The 27,072-nt window shown below is 41.1% G+C and overlaps 1 protein-coding gene across 1 annotated transcript in view; it reads right to left on the bottom strand.

Moving 5' to 3' along the window:
* LOC117488649 (leucine-rich repeat and immunoglobulin-like domain-containing nogo receptor-interacting protein 3) overlaps positions 1-23,721 on the bottom strand; it is a 37,109-nt gene extending 13,388 nt beyond the window's left edge. Inside the window, exon 1 of the mRNA XM_034137664.1 lies at positions 23,269-23,721. The gene's annotated coding sequence lies outside the window, so the exon portion shown is untranslated. The remainder of the gene's footprint in view (positions 1-23,268) is intronic.
* Between the last annotated feature and the right edge of the window lie 3,351 nt (positions 23,722-27,072).

Below are 27,072 nucleotides of genomic sequence, written 5' to 3'. Positions count from 1 at the left end.
GTTATTAAACGAAAAAATGTAACAAAATTGCTTGTCAAAATACCAATACCACAGGACAATGTGATTGTATGTCTTACTGTTTTTTTGTTTTTTTAAAGCAATATTTTGAATGGCCCGAGTGGGCAAGTGGAAAGTACGTTATGCTGGCCCGGGGTGTCTAAATAGTGCTTCCGGGCCAGCGGGCCATTTATAATGTCTAGCCCTGAGATGCTTCCCAAATAACTTTGTATTAACATAAGGCTGTGGTCTTTGTCTGGTGTGTATTTGTGTGGCAGTGTGTCTGACTGTAAATAGGTCATCCATGTTGACTGAGCCTTTATATTCAGTCAGCAGAGCGTAGATTTCCTCAACCCTGGTATCTCTTTTTCTTATGATTTGTCATCTAGCAGTCAGCAGGTTATTAGAGACAGCTTTTACATTTTAATGTCGCAAACCAACCAGGGTGCAAACTTGACAAGATTTCACTTTTCAGAGAAAAGCTGACAGTTTATGCTCGTCGTTGCTAAGTAGCTATAAATCCAATATTAAATCTGTGCTTAGTCACTCCATTATAAGCCCAAGTCAGCTGTGAATAGCAGCTTCTTAACACAGTCGCACTGAATGGGAAAGAGAAGGAACATTTGAACACTATGAGGAAAGACAACTGTGGTTAATTTCTTAAAAGCTCAAAGGTTTTCATTAAAGTCTGGAATTTTCTGTTTGGTCATATTATTTAACAATCAATATTAACTTGAGCAGGTTAAATGAAATAACCTTTTTTAGTCTGCACATTGAAATCAAGTTAGTTTGTCCCCTGTAGTCTCCAAAAGTTTTCAGAATGCCTGCATTATAATGAAGTCAGTAAAAAAAGAAAGAAAACAACAACGCCCAAACTTAGACCCGAAACAAAGAAAATGTTTTATCACTACATAATTAGGCAGGAAAAATAGAAGCCTTTGGTAGTCGCTCATAGAGCAGGATGCCCTCATTGACGAAACGTACAATACCTGGGGTGGGAACATCAAGATAAAATATGAATAAAAAACTAGAACAGAAAGAACACAAAAGAATCAACAGAATACAAACACACTGTCAACATTCACAAAGTCTTGGTCGCTTGTTTACATCATCTACACATCAAGGACAATAAACCACAGCTCCCAGTGTTTGCAAAGAAAACTGAGCATTTTTCATCAATCTGAGTTCAGTGGGCTGCAGTGTGCTATAGTCTTTTTTTGTTTGCAATGAGGGGCGATGATGACGATGGCGCTCTGTGCCATGCAATCATACCGTAGCAGCTTCTTCTTCCAGTAAGAACTCTGAGTCACTGGGGCAGCAAGTGTGAACTAAATGACACTGACATGATGTCTACTTTGACCTTAAACTGATAGAGCCAAAACAGGAACAAGCCTTGCCTTGACTGCTGCAGTTTCATTGGACAGGATAATCTAGTATTTAAACAATCATTTATAGAACAATCTCCTGAACTCTCAACTCTGGCTCTCAACCAACACTAAAGTATATCTACCCGTTCACAGCAATATTAGACGCTCAGAGCAACTGCTTGTGGAAGTGAGTTAGTATAAAGAGCGACAAACTGCATGTAGGAGTATGAGTTGGATGGATGGGTCAAACAAAAGCATGACTTTCACCCACAAGATCGCAGTTTGTGTCCAGTCTGAAACAAATATTCAAATACTTCGTTTTTTTTGACTGCTTAACCTACATACGCAACATAACTTATGCTGCGTTCACACCGGACGCGATGCGCTGTTTGGGGGCGGCGCGATTACATGTAAAGTCAATGCAGAGACGCGGACAGACGCGAATTCGCTCCGACGGCGCACATGAAGCGGTGGACGCGGCGCGAATCACACGATTGAGGCGATTGAACGGTGCCGCGTTAAACGCGAGAGTTCAATTTTTTCAACTCGAGCGTCAAATTCACGTGACTCGTTCTCGCGGAAGCCAATCAGCGGTGAGGATCTCAGCTGCCGTCACTGACGTTCAACCACACAACATCAGCCGTTAGCTGTTAGCAGTTAGCACACAGAGCTCACAGCTCCTCATATCTGTTCAGAAACTGGACAAAAGTTAAACAAGTACAAACCACAGACTGCCTGTGTCATGGCGAATACAGTCGCTGCTTTATTTATGTCTGTAGGCCGTTGTTATGAGTGTGGAATGAGCATAGACAACGTTAGCTTAGCCTGGTCGATCCGATCTTCATTCAGAAAACAAGCATTTTAAAAGATGTTTTGCCTGCCGTCTTGTCTGCAGACTTGTCAAAGCCTTAATTCATGGTTGTTACTAACCGGTATCAGTATGTTGTTACTTCGGCATCATTTAGAAACGTGTATTACAATTTAATCACGGTAAAATATGTTCATTTTTTGTAGTTGTAGCTCCCGAGCCAGCGCGTCTTGTTTGAACGCAGCATAAACACAGCTGGCAGCCGCGGTGAACCTCCAGCGTTTAGAGCGATGCGATAGGAGCGATTAGAGCGAAGCGAATAGTCGCATCGCGTCCGGTGTGAACGCAGCATTACATAACAAACTTATTCTAACCTAAAACAGAATGTTTTCTTTGACCCAACTAAGTAGTTAATTGAACTTACAACGTTAAACATGGGTTTAAAACTGCGACCGTAGTGAAGAGTCGTGGTTTGACAGGCAGGGCTTCCCAGTCTGTTGAAAAAGTGACGCCAAGGGGTCCTAACCAATCATCTGAGAACGGGTTGGTGTACACTGAGTAGACGGGCTGCTGAGCTGAGGATGCTAGGTTACATATCCACAATGTCAGTCCCAATCCTCTCATACACTGAGAACATGAGTCTGCCACAAGAGGCTTACACCACACACACACACACACACACACACCACACACACACACACACACACACACACACACACACACACACACACACACACACACACACACACACACACACACACACACACACACACACACACACACACACACACACACACACACACACACACACACACACACACACACACACACACACACACACACACACACACACACACACACACACACACACACACACACACACACACACACACACACACACACACACACACACACACACACACACACACACACCATCCTTTAGGGAAGCATCACCCCTCTGCAGCTGACTGTCTCCTCGTACAGGGGATGATGTTTCACAAAACCGGAGATGCTTTCTGACTCATCCTACTGTAGTTTCCCCTCCAACCAGGTGGTCCCAAAATACTTCACAGGTCTGTGATTTCTCTGAGCTGATGTTAGCATGTCTGCATTTTTCTTGAGAAGCACAGAAAAGTGACACGCCACCAATGCCAAGAGTTAGTTAGTGAGAAGGAGCACTTGCTGAGGAAGCCAAACTCCAGACCCATCCAACTTCAAAGTCAGCCAAAAACTGCACTGAAACTGAACATTAGCAGAGGATGCACAGTGCATCAACAACAACGCCTGACAGCCACAGAGGAACAACAACACAAACAAAAGCTAAAACAAGCTTAGATAAAACCCCACAAGACAACAAATAAAAGTCTATGTGCTGCGTGTTCATTAAGGGGAAAGAGTCTCTCACAGTCCTCAAATAACTTCTGCAAAAACCTCACACACTCCCAGAACTATTTACTTTCCTCTTGCTAAAAGTACAATTCATGTTGAACAATTTTGCCACCAGGGTGTTTTCAATGTTTTCTGTACAAAGATAAAAAAAACTTGTAAGACCTTTTTTTTCTTACATCTCCAAAAATAAAGAATAATACCATGACTGGGACCAAACAAATTGACCAACTACACTTATGTATAAACCGTTAACTTCATCTTATAAAAGTTTTTTAGCCTTTCATTTCAATTTGAATGAGTACCAATCGAATCAATCAAATTACGTACACGATGCATGCAGCACACAGTTCTGGAAAACAGAGGTGATTACGTCTCCACTATGAAACGGGTCTTAGAAACCGCGTGATGCTGATCTTTCTCTCTGAGACAGAAATACCTTTCCATAACTGCCGTGTTCTTTCATTAGATTTTTAAACAAACAACACATTCATGCAGCACAGTGGCACCTGTGTTGGAATCACGTGCCATAGTCGTGTCCCACTTCATCTCTGAATCATCATCACCTTTATTCCAGAGCTAAATGTCACTGGTGAAAAAATGTATTTACCACAAAACACAATATAAATGTTTATTGCATTCAGACAGAAGCCGTCTGTGTGGGCTAAAGCTAGACAACACCAAGTTGAATAGAAGGGAGATGAGCCCAAAAGGTTGATTTCCTGTGTGTGTGTGTGTGTGTGTGTGTGTGTGTGTGTGTGTGTGTGTGTGTGTGTGTGTGTGTGTGTGTGTCACATGTTTCATTTTGAACTTTACCAACACCTAGACCTCAGTGAGGGGTGGCTGGCACAGCAGGGAGTCTGAATGGTAAATCAGACTAGATCAGATTTCCGATAGCTTTGGTGTGTATCAGTTTCACTTCAGGAGCAAACTCAAAGTGATTAGTCACATGGACTAAATCATATACCGGGTATATGCAGGAATCCTCAAGTCAAATTTAATACCTTTTAAGACCTTTTTTAAGACCCTTTCCATACATTTTAAGACCTCATCGCCACTTCGAGTGTTAACCGGTTACATTGGCGACACACTTTACCTCACATTGACTATATACAGTATTGATTGTCCTTCCTCCTTATCTTCCAACCATTTGGACGCAAACTTGCATTTCCCCATAACGATGTTGTTTAACAACCGGCGTAAACGGACCTTCACGCGCTATCAAGCAGTGAGCGTACGATGTCCTGTTCAGATGACGTCAAATCCAACGGGATGCCATAAATAAACTACACAGAATCACACTACACACCTACGCAATAATTACATTCAGGCAGACTGTAGAATACAACCTCTTTGGACAATTGATATACTTATTGAAAACAAGCTACAAAATGTAATACCTTGGAAAATGCCGTTTAATACTTTTTAATAGCCTTAATTTTCACTAAATTGATTTATCAACTTTTAATACTTGTTAAGACCCCACAGACACCCTAATATAAAGCATGCCTTTCTGTACTCATATACTTCTCATCCAATCCAGATACCTACTTACCAGGTCCCCCGACCGTGTTCAAAACTTATAAGAGAAGACCATGTACCGAAGAACCAGTAAGATTTAGTGCAATTAGGATCTATTTACAGATTTGTATCATTGGGGGACAGGACCTTTGAAATCTATCAAATTATCCATCTATCTATCAATCCCAGTTTACTTATTAAAGGGTCATGACTTGAATGTAAATGTATGTAAATATGAACCGTGCATTAGTAGCCTGTCCGGAGTTAGATTGCTATGTACATGTAAACATAAACAAAGTGCTTATCTTGCTGTAAAATGAAGGTTTTTGTGCTAAGAAATGTAATAAAATAAATGTAATAAGCTGACAGCAATGGATGATAAAATTCACAAATGCAAAGTTGATATTTTGGAGAGAACATCCTTTACAATGAATCAACTATAAGACAGTATAACAACTTCCTCATTGGTTTTGAATGTCTCGGTGCTGATGACTCTTTCACTCTCTTGTTTCTTAAACTAGACATGTTTTTTCTCGCGGTATATATCTTACTTGAGCAGATAGGATGTTGTATAAATTGTGTCACTGTGAACATTTACATTGAGAAATATTTTTGCTTTACTTCTTTGATGTCGTGTGACTTTGTTCCTTGCTAGATTTTGCTCTCACTCAAAACTGGCGTTGTATTTTCCTCTCTGCCATAATGAGCAACAGTACTGTGCAGTCCAGAGCATCAAATCCATGACAGACATTAATGAAGTGTGCGTGTGTGTTTTTGTGTGTAGGCATGTTTCAATCCTCTGAAGTGATTGTATCTTCATATTCATTTTTCCACGCTTTAATTATTTTCTCCGTGTTCACAGCAACTGAGCCAGTAAAGAGAAATTATGTGAACGATTTTCTAAACCATCCACCCCGCAGAACGCCTGACCATCTATTCTGTTACAGTTGATCCCATCTAGTGGGTCAGATTACAGTAATAACTGAAAAATGTAAATTGGTCGAAAGTATTCCCATCACGAACCACGCGCTAGATAGTTTTCAGTGTCTCAGATTTCACAGCATTGGTATTTAAACCTTTATGTGGAATCCCCTCGACAACCGAAATAGAAGAAACTGTAACCCTACAAGTAAAGCTTCACACAATCTCTCTCTCTCTTTCTTTGTCAATGCGTTTCTTCTGGGTGTAATCTGACAGCTGAAGAGAGTCCTGTGTTTGACAGTTGTGATGAATATACACAGAGGGATGGTGGGATTAAAAGGAAGAACAAAAACAGAACACTGCAGCATCCAATGAATCACTTCAAACGATGTTTGCTCTCATCAAAACTAGAACAAACACCTATGGTTTTATCCATAGCCCTGTGTGTACCATCTGTTGCATTTCTATGGCAACCTTGCATTACTGACCGTTATGGAACAAACACGCATTTACATAAATTAAAATGTATATTATTTGACACGTAATAAATTCAATATTTAGACCTATATATTGTAATTTTCCTAGTCATTCATACATGCATGAAGATATATAATCAAATAGTATTTGATATAATACTATACTATATATATATATATACACACACACACACACACACACACACACACACACACACACACAATAGTCCTGTCCTAACAGCATGCTTTTTAAAAACATTTAAACCTGGATCATCTGCATTGAAAACTGTAATATCAATTCAAAAAGCTTTGTATTAACGGCTCTGTAAGGCTATACAGTGGTGTTTTGAGCTAAGTGCTAACATTCACATATGTGACACATTAACAAGATGAAGTTTAGCAGGTATAATGTTTACCATGCAATTGTTTACCATCTTAGTTCATCACTAAACATGAAGTTCAATGGATGCTGAAGGAAATATTAGTTGTTGGCAGATGAACATTTTGTGCTGTTTATACATTTCACTAAGTTTGACAAATGTGAACCTCATGGTGGCACTAAAAAAAGGTCAGAGGAACACCAAAGTCATGAGCATTTTTCCTCAGGGGATCATGTAGGTCTGTAAAAAATGTGTCGGCAATTAATCTGAGAAGGGGTAAATAGTTTCTCTGGCCATCTTAGGTTGTAAAATGTTGAAAACAAACCAGGCAGCCCTCACATTTAGGGGATCACAACAAGGATCCTTTTGTTTTACTCGAGAACTGGCACATTTAATTAGCAGTAGCTATTTTGATGATTCTGACACCCTGCAGGGTTTTGACCTGCTTTTCTCTGGCTCAAACCTGAGCACATGGCTACACATACTGGGAAAACAGACACAGAAATACACACAAACAAACACACACACGCACTCACACACACACACACTCAGGCAGATTCATATAGTGTAGTAAACAAACAACAGAGGGTGGCCCAGGAATCGAGCTTATTAGATGGATAACCTTGCCTGCAACCACATGGTGTCTGCTCAGGTGTTACGTCTATTGGTTTCCTTCTTAGGGCACCCGCAAACACGATTTCTACCATCCGACATCACTTTTTCCCCTCCAACTCTTCATTAAGTCATGTAATCTGGAGGTTCAGGGGTTACGGCGTTATCATAAATCTCCATTTCAACTAAGTCAGCAGACATTGGTGAAATGCCAGGGCTAAAAGGGGAACATATTGGTTTATAACTCAACACAAGTCACCCACACATTATCACTACATTTAGGTCTGTTAAAGCTCCAAACATATACTGCCTTATGTCACAGGTAGCTATGACTCGTATGAACAAACACACGCACAGCATGGACAAGCTTTGGGCAGGTCAAAGTTAGAGAGAATACGTAATTGTCCATCACAAATAGATGAACATTTGTCTGTGATGTGGCTTGAAAGTAAAGTAAAGAATGTTTTACATATTTTAACCACATTCATCTGCATTCAGTAGTTGCAGCATGGCAGTTGATACAAATCCTGTTATCCATCATGGGACTTTGCCTCATTAGTGAGCAGGTTGGAGCAACTACAGAGCCCATTTCCTTACGCTGAACAATGTATTAATTAAAAAGATATGTTTTCAGTTCTGATCCAATCAGAGTGGCTGTGATGTGTTAAAATGGCACATGTTCCAGTTTGTGTGAAACGTTACAATATGAGCACCATAATGTTTTATCATGAACAATGAAGAGCTTGCTTCAGATCAGAGGGTTGGACCCCAGCCAGCAGGTATACAGATAGAAGCCTTACAAGTCATTATGTTGTGTACGTTCACTGCTGAAGCTACACAAATTGTGCACACACACGTTTAAGCCTGTGTTTACATGGCTTTCTTAAAAGTGTGTTCAGGAAATGCATTTAGTGTGCCAATTGTTTATCCTGGGGTGTAATTAACCAGCAAGTCAGAGATTATTACAGTATTAACAAGAGGGCAAGTTAGAGATAAAGACAAGAATAGCAGGGAGATGAAATCATTTAATTAAACCTGACCCTTTTCTAGGGGAAAAACATTCACACATGCAGACAGCAATCATTTTGAGTGACACACAGTCTGACAAGTGACTGGAGAGCCTAGAATTTGTCTTCCCTTTGGGGATCTGTGGCCTTAATACTGGTGTGGATTGAAATGACTCATTAATTATCTCAAACAAGATTCCAAAAAGCTTGGTCATCGCCTTGAGCTTTATTTGATGTTATTTTCTCAAGTTTATTAAATACTCACAGAATATTTATTCGTCTTATTTGTCCATGGCAGTGCAGAATTGTGCGGGTCATGCTGATGAACGAGGTCTCATATTGTTGCCAAAGAAGAATATCCTCTCCATTAAAAGCCAGCCATCACAGTTCTGATTACGGGGCTCCAGACAAAACACGAAGGGAGCTCATTTCTAGTGTCATTTCCTTTCTAAAGGCTAATGACTTTCCAGATAACAAATATGGTGGGGTTATCCCAAGGGCTGGTCATTGAGAAGTTAAATCACGTCTTCATTTCAGCGTCAACAGAGGATCCGCAGATTGTAATGATAGCAGGCGATTGCTGCTAAGTAAAAACATTTCCCTGGAGACACCTCACCTGAAATGCAACAGCCCCTTTTTCACCCTGTACAGCTCAGTGTGTGTGTGTGTGTGTGTGTGTATATATAAGTGTGTTTTTATATTCCTTCGGTTCGGAGAAGAAGAGAAATTGATTAAATTCTCCGAACTGTTAGGTAGGTGAAAGCCAAACAGTGAATTTAAAACAAAGACAGTTGACGCCCCTAAATATACCACCGCGTATAAGAAGACCACAAGAAGTGTGATGAAAAGAAATTGAATGGAGGAGATTGAAATAGATAAGCGCAGAGCTGCATAATATTCCCACAGTGTGAGCAACTGATATATTTGGGCATCAGGGGAGGAGATGATGGACATTGAGAAAAGGTAATAAGTGATGGAAAGAGGAGTGAAAGCGGGGGATAAGAGGGACACTGTCACTAATGATGGAGGAAGGTCAAAGCTATTCCACAGTTGAGAGAATCTAATGATGCAAATCAGGTCCGACTCTCAGTCAGATGCCAGAAGAGACGCCCAGAAATCCTGATGTTGCTTGATAACATATTGAGAGAAATTCTGCATTTAAAATATTCTCAGTCTGTAACATGCAAGATGTCAGCGCCATTTTACTGAGTGAAAAGGCCACATCTGTCCAAAGAAGAAAGAAGGGGAATCTTGTGTAATTTGCACAGCTGAATGCATTCTGGTTGACTGACTGGTACAAATATATAACTGTCGATGTGGCAAGTAAACAGCGGGAAAAGAAATGAGTTGGAGAATAAAGGGGGAGGGGGAGAGTGTGACAGCTTTCCATCCCCAGTCTTTGAAGAGCAGCATGGTGCCGCAATGACATGGGGGAGAACAGTTACAATGAATATGAACATAGCTTTGACCTGAATGCATGAACTGATTGCAAATTTACCATAAATCGCATACATTTCAAATTCTAAAATTGCATCTGGTCTAAAAATGCACAAAATATAATATGGAATACATTGACAAATATTCCCACAGCATATAAGATGACTCTCTGTCGAGCTGTTGTTAATAAACCATATCGCCAAGAAGGATGTTCATGTAAAGGGAAGTGCAGTATAGGTACAAGGACGGCGAATACATTACATATGCATACATGGCAGGGATGTAGACGGCAGAGTAATTGCAGTGCTTCATGGATAATGGTGACCCTGTTAGCCCGAAAGCGTATTGGCTGCCCGTTTCTCTGATTCCGTCAGCGCAACCAATGGGAGCCGTTGCTACCGTTTCAGATGTGGGGATGAAGGGGCAGAAAGAGGGGGGTGTGAAACACAGAAAAATAGAGGTGAAGGCGGAAAAAATGGGAATGTATGACGTGGGGAGGGAAATGGAGTGACAAGGATGTAGATGCAGAATAAAAGAAAGCAGGAGAGAGCTGAATCCTTTGTACTAACTAAACAAAGGTGACAATCCCTGAGCACTGATAAAACCGTTCAGCTTGTGGATGTTCAACACCAACAGAGCACGTGTGTGTGTGTGTGTGTGTGTGTGTGTGTGTGTGTGTGTGTGGTGTGTGTGTGTGTGTGTGTGTGTGTGTGTGTGTGTGTGTGTGTGTGTGTGTGTGTGTGTGTGCGCGTGTGCGTGCGTCAGCTCTGTGTATGTAAGAAGATGGTGCTTCACAGGACATACTGTCAGGCGATCATCACATTTCCAGGATGCTCTTCTCACCAGAGGAGGATCAAAAACCCCCATATACACATACACACGTATACACGTATGTATACACACATACATGTGGCTCTGTAAACACTGTAGAGCTCAGGTGATGATAAGAAACAGATCATTGTGAGGAGGAGGAGGAGGAGGAGGAGGAGGAGGAGGAGGAGAAGGAGGAGGAGGAGGAGGAAGAGGAGGAGTGGGATCACACGGTAGGACGTCTCTAGAAAGGTCATATACTGTGGGCAGCTGAAAAAGAAGTGTGTGTGAAAAAGCTAGAAATTATGAAAACAGGCAAATTCACAATAGCTGCAATTGATTATGAGCATTGCGCATGTACAACAAAGTAATGCATTCCCACAAACAGACCTTCACAATCCCTTGACCTCCATGCCAAATTTCACTAGGGGAAAACAGTGGTCTTCTAAGGGTGGGGAGGGTTTTAAGACCAACCAACAGACCAAGCTTAAGAGCTGCTAAAAACCAGCACTATGGGAACATTTAATGTCAAGAATGAATTTGTCATACAGTCGAAATTATGTGAACAGCTACCAATGAAATTGCTTTGTCAACTGCTGCTTCCAAGGTCAATAATTATCTCTCAATCTCAATATCTGTGTCTTGTACAGTGGCGTTTTTATATGTACAAAAGTGGTGGGGCACAAAAAACTTAGATGTCTATATATAAGCTTCTGCTGTGACGTGCAGTGAGGTTCATGGCTGGTGAGGCACTGGCACTGACTCTTCAGGTTTACAAATATTATATTTTGACCTAAACCAAAATATAATATTATTTTCAAAAGCTTTTTTTGTCTGATGCTTCGATTAATTTTAAACAGACAGTTCAACAAAAGGATACCCAAAAAATGTAATTTTATCATTTAAATATTGAATTGTTCTCTCTTAGTAAGATCCCATTTTCAATAAAATTGCGGTCTTACCTTGACTTGAAGATGAAGTCCATTTGCCTATCCTTCTGGACAAACATTTCTATTACTTTTTTGTAAAAGTCCTCCTTATCTTCTTGTAGTTTCAAAAGTCTATCATAAATCTAATCGATACATTTATGATAAAAAATTATAAAAGTAGGGTAGACATGTGGATGTTATCCGGCTGAACAAAACGTGCATTTATCTAACAGGTACGTTTCCCACAGATCTTATTTCGAGCTATTTTCTAAAATCCTCTGGAGAAATCTCATTGCTTTTTTGTGCTTACTTCCTGGTTTTAGGACGCGCCACTGCAGCTCTCTCGTCTCCTCTTCACACACACCACACTTTTCGCGGCACACGTACTTACAGCCAATCAGCTCTGAATGATGTGAGATGACGTATGGTGGGGATGGCAGCTCCGTGCCCCTCTGGTCATTATTTTTTTGCCACACACATTAAATAGGAAAATACTCTGAGCATGCGCAGTGAAGTTTTTACAGTCACCGTTCACTTCACAGCGAGAGGAAGGGGCATGATCAGGTTTTGTCCCACATGGCTCTAAACAGCTCAATAGGCACACACTGTGACTGTAGACACACTAATTAGAAGAACACAGACTAAAACAGCAATGTACAGACGAATCAGATGATTAAACATGATCTTAAAATATATTTTATATATATATTTTTTTTTTTTTGCTTTTTTTGTAATCATTATTTGTAATACTTTCTGCTGACACTAGGTGGGGCTGTGCCCCACCTGCCCCTAATGACCAGTCGCCACTGGTCTTGTATAAGGGAATATTGGAAAACTCAAAATATAGTGAGTGTTTGCTCCAATCCCTAAAGTTACTGGAGCTCCCACTACACAGCTATTGTCAAATAATGCCTCTGGAGAAGAGTTTAACTTACTGGGGCTCAGAAAAGGCCCACCGGACGCCTTGATACTGTATATGTTAAAGCACACATGTCCTGTAATACCTGGTGAAGCCTCAAGCCTCAATTTGTTGATTTATTTACAACCTTTCTTCAACATAGCAATGTTGCTGTCTTCTCTGACCTCATTAAGTCCCCTGTTTATGCCAAGGACAGCTAGAACTACACAAATAAAATTCAAATTGCAAAAATATCCCTTTAAAAAACCCACACACTACCATAGGGATAATGTAGTTGAAACAGTGATCGCATTACTGATAACCAATAGTGACATTTATCCTCTGGTACCTCCTCTGCTCTGAAAGAATTGGCTAACGCAGGAGGAATGTCATTATCTAGTGCTAGAACCGGATAAGAGAAACACTTTCCCACTGATTCATCAAAGGTTTTTTGTCCCGAAAAGCAGCTCAAAAGTGAGCGATAGCAGACGAGTTCCCCTGAAAGAATATCAGAGCAGTCAGGGTGCTTGAGCTACTAAAAAGAAAGCTGTGGGACTCTGGCATTGAAGACACACAGAGATGATTGGAGTTCTCCCCAGGGAGCATCCGGTTAAAATTCAAGGACTCTCTGTCTCTCATTTTTGCTCCCTCTAATGCTCATCTCGCTCCCTCTCTCCCTCTTAGCGAGGTCACGGCTGAAAAGTTTCAATGATGCCCCAGGAGGCCGAGAATAATCATCCAAGTGTGCATCTGCATCCATGTGTGTGTATCCAAGCGCATGATTGACCTTATGTGCGCACAATGTACTTTTGTCCATGTGAATAGCATGTATGGATGTGTAGGTGGTTGACCGCTCAGTGGCCTCTGTTCCAGCCTTGCAGGGTCATGCTTTCCCTGGCTGCACCATTTTTGCTTCCCATACAGACCCTCTGATGTAAGGCAATAAGCACTTAAGCCTTTCACCTGTGATTTCCTCTTCGTCAAGCATCATGCAAACTGAGGGCTTGTGGAACTCCTTTTGGGGCATTCAATAAGTGTCACTCCACTTCTTTAACCGCAAACATCGAATGCGAGTCAAAGAGAGTGAGGCAGCAAGCGCTCCGTAATGAGATCAATGGCTGTCTTTGAGGGAAAAGGCTGATGAAATAAACTGTCTGGTGCATGTTATGCCATCAAAGCTATTCAGCAGAAATCTGGAGAAAACAGCATCCATAATCACCACTTAACGTACTGACAAACATCCTTCGGGATTGGTGCTGGAAGATGCACAAACCTATCAAGCAACACATTATGGTGACAGCCAAGAATAAACACAAGACATGTACACACACACACAAAACACACACCAAGACACAAAACAAACCAGCACACATCGAGCTAGGCTGACTTGTGCAATGCCAATCCCATCCTATCTGCTTAGTACACAGTCCTTCCCAAGGACAGAGGAGACAGAGAAGAATCTGTTCTATCTTCATGTGATAGCGCGCTAACTGGTGGGAGGAATGATAGAGAGCGAGAAGAAAAGAGTGAGCACTGCAGGAAAGACGCTGACAGCTCGCCGTTCGAAAATAGCCTGAATGGTGCGGCTCCAAAATAATTCCCTTTCCCCCCCCCCCCGATCCTAACTTCAACCACGGTGGCTGAATTATTCATTCTAGACCAATGACATCCAGAGATGGGGACAAAGAGTCATTGCTCTATTTTGATTCACATAATAAATTCATGACTCCATTTTTAAAAGGAAGGAGGAATAGCAGGGGGGTGGGGGTGAGGTGGGGTTCAGTGGAGGGCCCAGGTCAGAAAAGTGTGAAACAAGGATGAAACAAGAGTGAGTGGAGAGAGGGGAAACAAGAGATCCAGGAATAAAGACTTAAAAATGTAAAAGAAAGTGGAGGTGGAGATGAATGCCTTCAAGTAGCTGCTCAGTAAAATCCCTCACCCACAGGTGCAGCTGACACAGCATAGTGTATCAACTGAGAATAAAGCTGACAGGCTACGAGGAAAACCAAGCAGGAGAGGAATAAATCAAAAGTTTATAAATACCTTATTGGGATAAATACTGTACGTGAAAGTATTTCGAGTCATATCTGAATACTAGACATTTAAGTATTCACAAAATCAGATATTCTATATATATGATGGTGACACTGGCCGGCTCTCAAAAAAAATCAATACCAGACAAGTTCAACAAAGTCAATCACATCTATTAATAACAAACCGTCTATTACAGACATTTTTACAAAGAGCTCAAAACAAAACAGTCTAAAAAATGCCAACACCAGAGACAATTATTGTGTTGCTTCAAAAGTCTGACGGGAGTGTGCCGGAACAAATTATACTTTGATGGAAGTATTGCAAGTTTCCCTTTTACAGGTAAAAGGTTTATAAGAATTAGGATTATCTTCTCACCTAGCATTATATTATCCTGGGGAAACTTTCCAAACAGGACTGAAATAAACTGTTTCTTATCTTGAACAACTATTTACCAAAAACAGCTGTTGGACAAAACGGGTCGTCTTATGATCGGACTATTACGGTTAGTTAGAGGAACTAAGGTACCAGAAGGAGAACCAAGAAGAAAAGAAGAAAAATAAGTAACTCGCCACAGGCTTTTGTCCTCTCTAAACAAACAAGTCACTTTAACAAGCAGCTGAAACACACGAGTCAGGGGACACAGGACTCCACACAGTCAGTCACGCAAGTCCATCCAAACTCTCTTTACTTCAGTAAACAAAACAAAAATCTAAAAATAATTCAGCCCTCTTTTCTCCACTTGTTTTCTTTTTTGTTTTAAACAAAATAGGAAGTTCTCTTGAATTTGCTTTCAAATGCTGCTTTGCTGAAAGGCAACAAGCCAAGGACCAATTTAACTAGTGAACACACAGAGGCGCCACGCAGTGAAGCACATGATGTTAGTAAGTTTGCTGTATACACGAGAAGAAGTCAAGCAAGGAGAGACTTCAGTTTAAAGAGGCGACTAACCTTTAGCAGATACTGTATACATTCACACAGTTACTCAACTACTGGCCTCTTTATTATACATGACACTTATAAAGGACAAAGCGACACATATGTGCTGGCATCCCCAAGTGACTTCCACATGCCTCAAGTCCTGAAGGGAGGCTGACGCACATGTGTGCCTGCCTGAATGAGTGCGTGTCTATGTGTGTGCATACACACACCATTGGTGAACAGTCCCCGGGCTTCTCCAAGCCTGTTTGTGTAGCAGTGACGCAGAAATAATGTCTGAATCTGTGCTCCCTCAGAGCCAAATGTATGTGTGTGTGAGTCTGTGTGTGTGTGAGTAGAGTGGGGGGTCAGTGCTGAAGGACATAACAGAAAATCTGTGCATCTACACATTCACCCAAACTAATTATTCCCACAGCAGGGTGAAGGAAGATTAATGTGGTGAAAATGAACAACCACATTAAATTGACAGAAATAGAACCCTTACATGCACTGCATTTGAGAAATTCCACCAGTAAGGGAATACAAATTATAATAAACATTTACATGGCTTAGTTGAATACTCAAATCTGATTGGCTAATGTGGATATTCCAGGATATTTTTACTAACAGATCGCTATTAAGGAGAACAGACCGTTAGCAAGGATAATCCAGGGACTATGTGCAGTTATATCAATCCGCAGAAATAAATCTAGTAAAATTAACGTCAGCTGTGGACAACAAAGTTTAGTTTCCTCCATCAGAGAACAATATGGAATACTTTTTGAATATTCTTTTTTATATTTGTGGAGGGCACAAAACTTTGGATTTATGATTGCTAAACTGTCCCAGTAAAGATAATAAAAAAACAGCAGATGGTAAAAGGTCAAAAGACAGAGCACTGGAAGTCAAAGAAATCACCCCTGAAAAAGGGTTAGGGTTAGGGTCACGAAGAAAACACCAACGGGAACACGGTTTGGGCTCTGGAAGTGTTTAAAGACTGGTAAATGGAAAATAAAATGTCAGAAGACTTGGATATTTACAGAAAACCTTGATCAGTGCTGCCATCGCTTTAAGTAGCGTTGCTGTCACCGTAGTTCCAGCCCTTGGTAAAACGTTAAACATACTATTTATTTTCTTAGCAGAGGCAATGCAATTATTTAAAAATGTAAAGTGTATTGTGTATTTAATATAAAAAATGAACACCGACAGTGATCGGTATACGGATGCCTTGCTGCACATTATCCCTTACTTATAACATATATTTCTGGAAATATTAGTAAAAAAATCACTCCTCTGGGTGGAGTGCTACCCAGTAGTAATTGAAAAAGATCACATTATTTATAGGGCTGTCAAGTTAACGCGTTAATAGCTCATTATTTTAACGTGCGATTAACGTATGTGTATTTGTCCTCGGCCCGCCCTGTCGTTTCAGAGCCCAAAGGCTTGACGTTGTTGTTGTTGTTAGTCAGTTGGATGGTGGGAGATTCTAGCAAGATATATGGATACAAAAAAAGGTGTTTTAAACAGCAAGCCAAGCACACATGCTGATAACCCCGCTCCTGCCGCTCGCTTGCGGCAGACCACGCTTGAAAGTTTGCCGGGGAGACGCCTGGACAACAACAGCGATAGCTAAATGGGTGGCTACAGCTTAACATTGTGGAGGACGAGGGGCTGCGTTAGATAATTCGGATCGCATCCAACGTGGCGACTGCACATCACAGCGCATTATTTTGACCCACAGTGGGAACTTCAGTCTCATGCTTTGACTGGTATGAAGACAGAGGAGCGGCATTTCGCCGACAACTGTAAACAGGCTTGTCTGTTTGAGCAACTGGCTCAGCGCAAAGAAGTACACAGGGTTGGGAGAGAGTGAAGAGAGAGAGAGAGAGAGGTTCCAGGTTGTTGTGTTGTTCCAATGATAAACAAACATTTGCATAAAGCATATTTGTCCACTCATATGTTGATAAGAGTATTAAAAACTTGAAAAATATTCCTCTATGGTACATTTAGAACAGATAAAAAATGTAATTTGCGATTAATCGCGATTAACTATGGACGTCATGAGATTAATCGCGATTAAATATTTTAATCGACTGACAGCCCTAATTATTTAATAATGCTGTAAAATGCCCATTGGGGTGTTTTATCACTGTTTCAGCTTTAAAGGCAAAACATTTATTTCCTGACCTTTTTACTTCGATCTTTCATAGAGGGTAGCACATTTTAATTTCTGCCTCGAGCAGAGAGCAGTGTTCAAGAAATGATACTTGAATCATTAAAATCCAATTTGCAGGACCGGGTCACAACACTCCATCATGGCTATCAGCTAAGCCCTCCTTTCCACATTGCACGAAAACCTGGTTTGTATTACGAATGAACAAACCGAGGGATCAGAGGAGAAATCAATATCAATACAGCATTCATTAACAGAGTCCTTACGGATCAGAAAGCTGTTCATCCACTCAGAAACACAGATGAAACAGCGAAAAGACTGCTATGGAGAAAAAGACAAGGAAGAGGAGGAGAAAAGTGAAGCATACAAGTGAGACTGATTGACCTTATGTATGTTAGGAGACTAGGAGTGCAAACACACACTTCGATAGTGCTCTTGCCTAGAAGTCATGCAGCTAAATCTAATGAATAACGTCCCCCCCTGGCCCAAAGGTCTGTTCTACAGATGGCATTCGATGTTAAAACACACACACAAACCCATACACACCATCATCATTCAAACCAAACCAGCATATAAGGTACTAAAAAAAGACATGCTCACACATGTACACACAGCAGAAAGGAAAACAGAGTAAAAGAAAAGTAAAGAAAGTAAAACTCCTGCATCCTGTGGGTGGCCCTTATTGAGATGCATTATTAAGAAATAAGGTGATACTATTTAACCTGGATTAACATTCAATTAATGAAGGCAGATATGGACACAGGTGCACATTCACCTCAATCTCATTGACATCTGCAGAGGGACGGGAAAGCACAGGTGAGATGAGCCACAAACATCCTGAACCACATCAACATTTAATGAGGCCTGAGAAACACGAGTCTTTAATTCAAGAAGGGCAGGTAATGAGAGGTTTGCCACACACACAGTTGCCGGACACAACTCCTCTCGAGGCTCCTGCCTTTGCAATTGATATTCTTAATCCAGCCTACTGTGCTAACACCCACGACTGCAGATATTGTTAGGAGGCCAAAGGTCTTTTTTAAAACTCTCATAAAGTTCTCATTTAGGTCACATGTTTTAGGAGAGAAGTTAGTTTTTTAGAGATACATTATTATATTTGTAGCAACAAAAACCTTCTGTTCTGAATGTGCCTGAATTCCTAACCAAAACTGGTCATACACTGGGAAGAAGTCAAAATCACAAGGTCTGAAGAAATTCAAACTCAAAAGTTGGTCAAATAAACACATAGACAAAATGATGATGATATATTATATTAACATTTTACAAAGTAGTATTCCGCATCATCTGCAGCTTGAGAACCAGTAACTTTACCTGTACTGATTGAACAGAGAATCATAGAGGAGTCCAGCTAGCATCAACATGTGTCTGCTTCGCTTGAAGGTCAACAAATTGTCTGCTCTGTCTAGTTTCCATTTTAAGAACCAAACTGGACTTTTCACTGAGCTGGCACATTTTCTTACATTTGTAGTTTTATGATAATGACTGCTGCAGTTATGTGATGTTGTGAAAAAAGACTGTTCGTCTCAAATCGTTTTTTATTCTGTGTTCTAGGGTTGAAAAATAATTGTTATTATGCAGGCTCAGAGAGAGGTGTCAAAGTAAGAAGCTTTATGCTGAATGAGACAAGCCATAGTGTAACTGTAAACAGTCATTGAAAGAATATTTACAAATGTAATTTGTACCCGTCTATAGACACAGTGTCCATCCCTTTTCCTTCAACAAAATGGGATGGACAAACCTGCTAGGGCAATTTATCTCTGAACAAGCAATGGTTTTTTATAATTTGAAAGGAACAATTTGATCACCAATTTCCATTTGAGAGTCTATTTTGCATTTATTTGCAAATTAATTATGAGGCGAGAGATGCCCCGGTGACCTTACATTTTTCCCATAAGAACCAAGCAGTTGAGAGAGAGAGCGAGAGCGAGATGGGAAATATGGGAAGCTTAGGATGGCAGAGAGACAGAAAGAGAGACAGAAAGAAAGACAGAAAGAGAGACAGAAAGAAAGACAGAAAGAAAGACAGAAAGAAAGACAGAAAGAGAGACAGAAAGAAAGACAGACTTAATATTGCCTTGAAACAGAATCTCAAGGCACAAGGGTCACGTCTGAGAAAATACAGCAGGGAAAGTAAATTAAAGTAAGCGAAATGGAAAGTGAAAGGGCAGAACGAGGAAATCAGGGAAGGTGCAAGAAAATATAATTTATTGCGAGGGAGGGGAGTGAAAAAAATAAAGAGCAACGATGAGAGGAAGAGGAGGTTGGGGAGACGGTCGGGGGGGTTGTAATAGAGCAGTGAGACTGCAGAGGAATCATGGTTCCCACCTGCTGGCTATTTTCCCAGAGACAGAAGCCCACTTGTTTGTTATTGACTGAGATCATGCCCTTTATTCCACACTGAGCATGTGTGACAACACTCAGCTGACATCTTAAAAGCCTAATAAGCTCAGTACACACTCATGGTGTTGGACTAGATGATATTGGAAGCAAGACCATTACATTCAGTTTTGTGAGTGACCTCTGATGCAACCGAAAGCCTCTGTGCTGTAATTCAACAGTTTAATTAAGGCCGTTGTTTTTATTGTGCGTGTATTGGCATGCAGGTTGTGTGAGTGTGTACCGGTAGATAGCGGTGGGCGTTGTGCCCTTCTCTGTTCACACACCTCAATCACCATTCAGTATACTTATAGCAGCAATCCTCCACAAAGGACAACCGTTAAGACCCTTGGTGCATTTCTCAAGGTCAACCATCATACATGCACACACTCGTGTACACACTGAGATCCAAAGCTCCTTGAACACTCCCACACACCTTCCCAATCAAATCCTCTCACTAAATGGCCCGCCGTAGCTCTTTCTCTCCTCTCATCGCACTCAGTTTTCCCCCTGAAGTCCTAACCTTCTGTGTTTCAGTAACTACCATGTTCCCCAAAGTCCCTGCTCCGCTGAGGCATTAAATCCTTAAAAGGAGTTCTGCAACCTGTGTCTTATATTCATTGCTGTGACCATCATTCATTACAACCTGCAGTGATAATACAATGTTCCTCACACATAAACTATCAAATAAAAAATGTCCCGTTTGTGAGACTAAGCAGTCCATTTAAACATGTGGTGGTCCTTCCATCAACAAACAGTACAAGCTATTGCTCTACTATCATGTTGGTGAACAGTTATTTATTTATACATCCAGCAGATATAAAACAATATGATCCACTATTTGGAATCATGTTTCAGGACAAATTACAAATGCAGGGCAAACTATATTAGCTCTGTTGGTGTTCATCAACTAATGAGGTAAATATTGTGCTCTTCAGCTGTTTGATACTTCACAAGCTTAGTAGCTAACTGTGTCTGTGACGAGGAGTCAGCTCACAGACACTTCTTGGATCTTTCCTGCTTAAAATGTCCTGAGAGCCACTAAAACGCTCTAATGAGAATCATTTTCTGCATGTTCATCACTGCGAATGACACCTTTCACAATGCAAATAGACATCTGATTAGGGCAGCTTTAGATAGGCGTTCATGCTCATCAAATGTTGTGTTTCTCAGTCGTTGCCCAGCTAGCTCCAATTTGTTACACGAATATATGGACAGAGTTAAATGTGCATTTAAAAAAAATGGATAACGCATACAAATAAATTGTATGTGCATAGTTTTCCTATTCAACGAAAACAAATGAAGATAATTTGGCTAACCTTTGTTGGTTTACAATCTCAGTGCGTGTCTAACAACTCATGTTCCTTTCCCCACATGAAAACAAAATCAACCAACGTCTAATGAGCCGCAATTCTCCTTCCAGGAGAAGAGGCAGAATGCTTTTATGAATAAATGAACATCCTCCGCTTCCACTGGCAATCTGTGTCTTTCTTCACCTTTTTTCCCCAGGGTTGGCTGAAAACCAACACTTGTCTGCCGTGTCCATTCACAAGAAAAAGACATCGCACCCTTAACACCGAGGCCAAAATGTCTTGCCCACATTCTCTCATATTTTAGTCAGGACTATTTTATTTCCTCAACATTCTTCACTTTCTTCCATTATTGCCTCAATCTTCTCCTATTTGATTTGGTCACTATTCCCATCTTCCCCCTTCTGTTAATCATGTCCTCATCCTCTTGTCGTTCTCATCAGTAATGCCTTATTTCAAGCCTCTAAACACAGCTGAGTTTTTTCCCACAATTTACCAGGCTTAGCAGCAGAAAGGACAGTGATGCTTTCCTTCAGGAAGCCGTCACACTGCTGTGCTAAAAGGTTTATACTTGTGTGTTCCCGTTTTCATGTAAATATGTGCGTCTCTGAAGGAGTTGTAAAATGGTAGTCAAGAGGTGATTGTTGCCAGTGCGGATAAACAGAAAGAGCTAGAAAAAACCTATATGTATCAATAAAGTATTGAAAGTATTGAGCTGTATGGGTAGTATTTATTTTTCATGCACCAAAAGTTAGCTGGGAGCAATGTGCCGTCAGCTCTATCTGCGTATGTCTTTTTTACGTTGTGTTGTCAGAAAGACAAAACTGCAGACAGCGATAAAGTTAGAAACCAAAACAAGTTAATGAGGACCAGGCAATAATGAACTGATTGCTTGATTAGAGGCATAGAGCCTCCACAGGCTTTTTTTCCCTTCTGAACCAATGAGAGCAGCACAAATATGTGTGGCTAACGTGTTGACGCTATTCTTTGCTCAGGTTGGGCAACTTTAAGAAAATGGCCATGAAATCACCACCCATCCTTCACTTTGACTGTCAAAAAGGTGGACAGGAACCTAGCCAGCCATGCTGTCCGGAGGGGTAGAGTCAGGTAAAGGTAATTGCTTAGCAAGAGAACGAAACAGGAGATAGAATCAGGAGGAAAGGGGGAGAGGTGACAGCCTATAATTGGAAACGGAGAAAGATGGTGGAAGAGGGAGAAGAAAGAGAGTTGGGCGGGTAGAATGAAAGAAAGAACAGTCCTTTATAAGCCATATGCGCTCTACCACAACATGACATAACACATTGCCACGCATGTCATATACATGGCGCCCTGCAGTGTAGCGTGGGTAAACAGAGCTATATGTGTCTCAGATCAGAGTGCACTAATAAGTCCTAGCTACAATCTCTTTTCAGCAGCTACATAAGTTAGTTTCACAATTTATGACTGCACATAACTCAGGCACAAAGTTAATGTAATGAGCAATGCTACAGCCACAAAAAACAAGTGCTGGGATGAGGGTATTGCTAAATTTGTCCGGCATCATGAATCATGGCAACATTTCGCCAGTGGAGATTTATTTACATGCATCACTCTGACCGCTTACGAAACCCCTTTATGAAATGCCTCCAGTGCTTTACAATACCGTTAGAACGGGATGTATATGGTAAGAAAGCATGACCAGGGACACAAACACACACAATCTCTCATCCTTCTTCCTATGCTGCAAGTAACTGAGGGCAAGTAGGGAGACTTGTCAGGGTGGGTAGTCGTCAACCCTGAAGATCTACAAACACGCACTGTTGCGTTTCAAGTGTCTGCGTGCTCCATTGCTAAAAACACAGCAACCATTGAGAAAATGAACAAGTCTGTGTGAAGTATTAATGTACATACCCAGGACTGAAGCGTGGTCCCTGATGCCTCCTCATCTGTCCAGCTGTGTGCGTAGGTAAATCTATTTTCCTCTCCTCTTGGCACCACAAGTTGCAGACGCTGCTCCACACGTGCCGGTCCTCCGCTCCTCAGTCTGTCTCCGCCTCACTCTCAGAGCCTGGCATCTGTACTAGACCTGTCACTCATCCTCCTCTTTCTCTCCTACTCCCTCCTTCCCGCCGGCAGCCTTGTTTGCTTACACACCTCCTTTCACTCCTTGTTGGTTATTGTCCAAAGATATGATCCAGGCACTCGCAGGAGGGGGTGGGGGGTGAGATTTCCCTCTCCTTCAAACAGTGCTCCTCAGCGGGTCAGGGCGCCCTCCATCTCCCCCGGCGTGGATGTGGGATTATGAGAGAGGAAAGGGAGGATGGGTGAGGAGCGGGCTGTTGCTGTAGCTGTTGCCTGCTTCAATGTGAGCGCCTCTCTCTCGCTAAGCATGGTTTTCATCGCTCTCTCTCTCTCACTCTTTATCTCCCACTACCCCCCTCCCCCCTTTCTCAGTCCCTGTCTATCTGCTGCTGCTGCTCCGGCTGTTTGGATTCACAATTCAGTGTGCTCTCGGGCGTGCGGTTTAGGGAGTCTCTCTAAACAGCCAGGCAGGAAGAAAAACGAAGAGACAGAGCAGAGATTGAAGAGGCGGAAAAACAGGAAAGGAGATGATAGCATTTTGAGCCTGAAAGAGAGGAAAATATGAAGTTACTTTGCAATAGACAAAACCAAGAAATATATATAAAGATAACTGTTAAATAAATATAGATAAGTTAGATTTATTAAATTACAATTTAGGAATTTAAAACAACACATCCAATAAAAGCACAACGCGACAGAGCACTAGTTTGTGTTCCATCAATGTACCAAAACTACATTTGAGTCACGGAGAGGCTGTTTTTATTAAAGCGGCTTTGAAAAGTAGCCTTTGAGCTTTTTGCTAACATCAGTATGCTAATTTGCTCACAATGATAATGCTATAACAATGATGATATTTTGCAGATAAAATATTGACCATGATCACTTAGCATAGCTGGCTAGCTTTTGCACTATAACCTTTTTTAAACCCCATTTCCAAAGATGCCATTATCTTAAAGAACATCAGTAAAATGTGTTAACTTAAAATCATCAAGGTTAAATAAAGATCAATAGTTTCCAGAGAAAAAGACATTTAGCTATGTGACTTAATTATATTGACAATCAAGAGACACAAATCAAAACTTAAAGAGACAAATAATAGCAACTATAGACATTATTAGGAGCAATCCAAACAAAAAATAACTGGCTTGCCTGATTTACTCCAACAGGTTGTTCCAGAGTCGTGACTGCAAAGGTCTCCTCAGGCTCATATGGGGTTAGCAGGTCAAAACCATCCCATTGGTGGTCATTAGGATTGTAAAACTCACTCTAACAAGTACAGGCTGCAAACTTAGAAATGCTTGCATTTTAACCTTTCATCTACTGTGTCTTATGAGTAATATTGCTCCGGCTTTCTGAGACAAAACAACACCAAAATGTGATGTAGTATAATGAGTATAGCATCCAAAATGGGGATTTGGGCTCCAAAATTACTCTTGGGAATGTCATCTCTTTAGTTGGTTTGTTATATTTAATCATCTCCCCAATTCAGCCTGAAGCATGCAGAGAGAGAGAGGGAGCAAACGAAAGAGGGAGAGAGAGAGAGAAAATAGACATTTTTATTGTTCGGTCTTCTTGCCTTGTCAGGGTAAATCAGATCAAAAGGGTAGTGAGGTTCAAAGACACTCACACACAGGAACACACACAGAGAAACACACTCTTCTAGCCTGACTGATTGCCCCTGGGGTCAGTTAACAGCTCATTGCAGGAAAGGAGAAGTCTGGCCTGCAACCCTCAGGTCAGGGGTCGGGCATGTCATGATGACTGGTGGAGGCCAAGTCCAGCAAAACACCCACCACTCCAACCACTGATCCAATCCCACCTACACACACGTAAACATCCTACAGCACATGTTTTTCCTCTGCTGAAGCCTTGGTGCACCTGCCCATTAAGCAGACAAAAATGTACCTTCTCACTAACTTCTCCACTAAATGTTATAGTTTTCAGGTTCTGGGATATCCACCTCTTAAGATTCCTCTCCTGTGGTGATGTTACTCAATGTTCATTCCAACAAACCTCTTCTACTCCTGCAGCAGGACTCAGTTCTGCACTGTGTTTTAATCTCTGCCAAGGAATAGAGGAATGTCACTGGTATTGGTATCAACTACTGCATTTCTGGTATTGTGACATTCGTACTTCATACAACCCTACTTCCAAAATCCCAAACCATGCCTTTGACATTACTTTAACCAGATAGTTGAAAGAAAAATATGAATGTCATATTGTGTATTTCACCCACAATTGCTGAAACTGGAAGCCAGAAATCTTGTACGTCAAAGTCATGAAATAATTTGCTGCTCCGTTGACAATTCTTTTTTTTGTTTGATGGCTCCACCTTGAAAAATGGAAAAGATATCCCGGTGGGTGCACAGTGACTGCATAAGATGTCTTCAGAATGGGTGCAGGGCATGTTAAAAATGATGGTTGCAAATGTATGTAAGAATTTAATACCAGCGTGGGTCTTAAACAGCAGCCAAGTGACAGTCTCCTTGCTCGAAGCCTTACTTTTGGGAGGACTTTCATTTGCGCTGACATTTAGGATAGAATAGGATGACATTTGAGTTTTAGAGTATGTGGGACGTGGGACGTGGGTCGGACATGAATGCGTCAGATGGCTTGGATGGAATAAAGTACGAGACTAAGTGGCACAAATCATACCTGTATATGAGAGGAAAGAATGAGATAAATGGAGCTATTAAGTCTATTTTTGCATACTCATCAAAGTAAAGCTTTAGCATCACTTGGAAATGATTAATGCTCACACTTTCCTTTCCTTGTCACCTTGTGCTTAAGCACCTACAGATATGCTAATCAAATCCATAACAAGAGCAACTTCTCAGCGATTGAAACAGGACATTTGATTGAAACATGCATACATTATGGATGTCCTTTTTTGTCTAGCCTGCATGCTCTCTATCAGCAGCTGTGTCATAACTAATCACAGCCTCGTTCATTACTGTTGCATTTGGCAACTTCTCTGCATTTCAGCCCGTTCAAGCAGACAGGGACGAGCCAAGGGGAATTACATCTCGGACTGGTCACACTCACACAAATACCACATGCTTCTCATATGACCTGAGCTATTTCCCATCAAGTCACTCTATACTGAGGATGAGGGGTCTGAAACCCCGAAACATAAAGCTGTTTGTAAATAATTTATACATGTGACATCCAAGGGTTCAGATCTTTCAAGTCTATCAAGAGTCATTGGTTGCTGTCTTTTTTTAAATGTTCCTTTGTCCCAGTGTAAGAGATGTGGGACAACATGTATAACAAAGTTCAGTTCAAGCTATCAGCAAGTCAAATTAGTCCCAAACTAAATATTTAAACTGTTGCCTCACTTCAAATATGAAATTGTCCACAATATGCCTGTGTCATTCTCAAGAATACCTACATTGATGTCGGATAAAGTATTAATTCAGACCTATTGTTTTTTGGTGCTTGAAAAACTCTGTCAGTGTGGTTCACATAGAAGCACTTTATCTGTGTGGAAATACAATAAACTGAATCCCCTGTAGCTTGGCCTGTGGTCTCAGACAGAGCACCTTATTCACAACTCTCTCTACCACAGTCGGCCATTTCCTGTCAGGTAATAACTTTGCTTGAAATGCAGTGCCAAACAAAATGGATTTACAA

This window comes from Trematomus bernacchii, unplaced genomic scaffold (assembly GCF_902827165.1).
Source record: "Trematomus bernacchii unplaced genomic scaffold, fTreBer1.1, whole genome shotgun sequence".
Taxonomy (NCBI): domain Eukaryota; kingdom Metazoa; phylum Chordata; class Actinopteri; order Perciformes; family Nototheniidae; genus Trematomus; species Trematomus bernacchii.
This window is presented reverse-complemented; position numbering and strand designations above follow the sequence as displayed.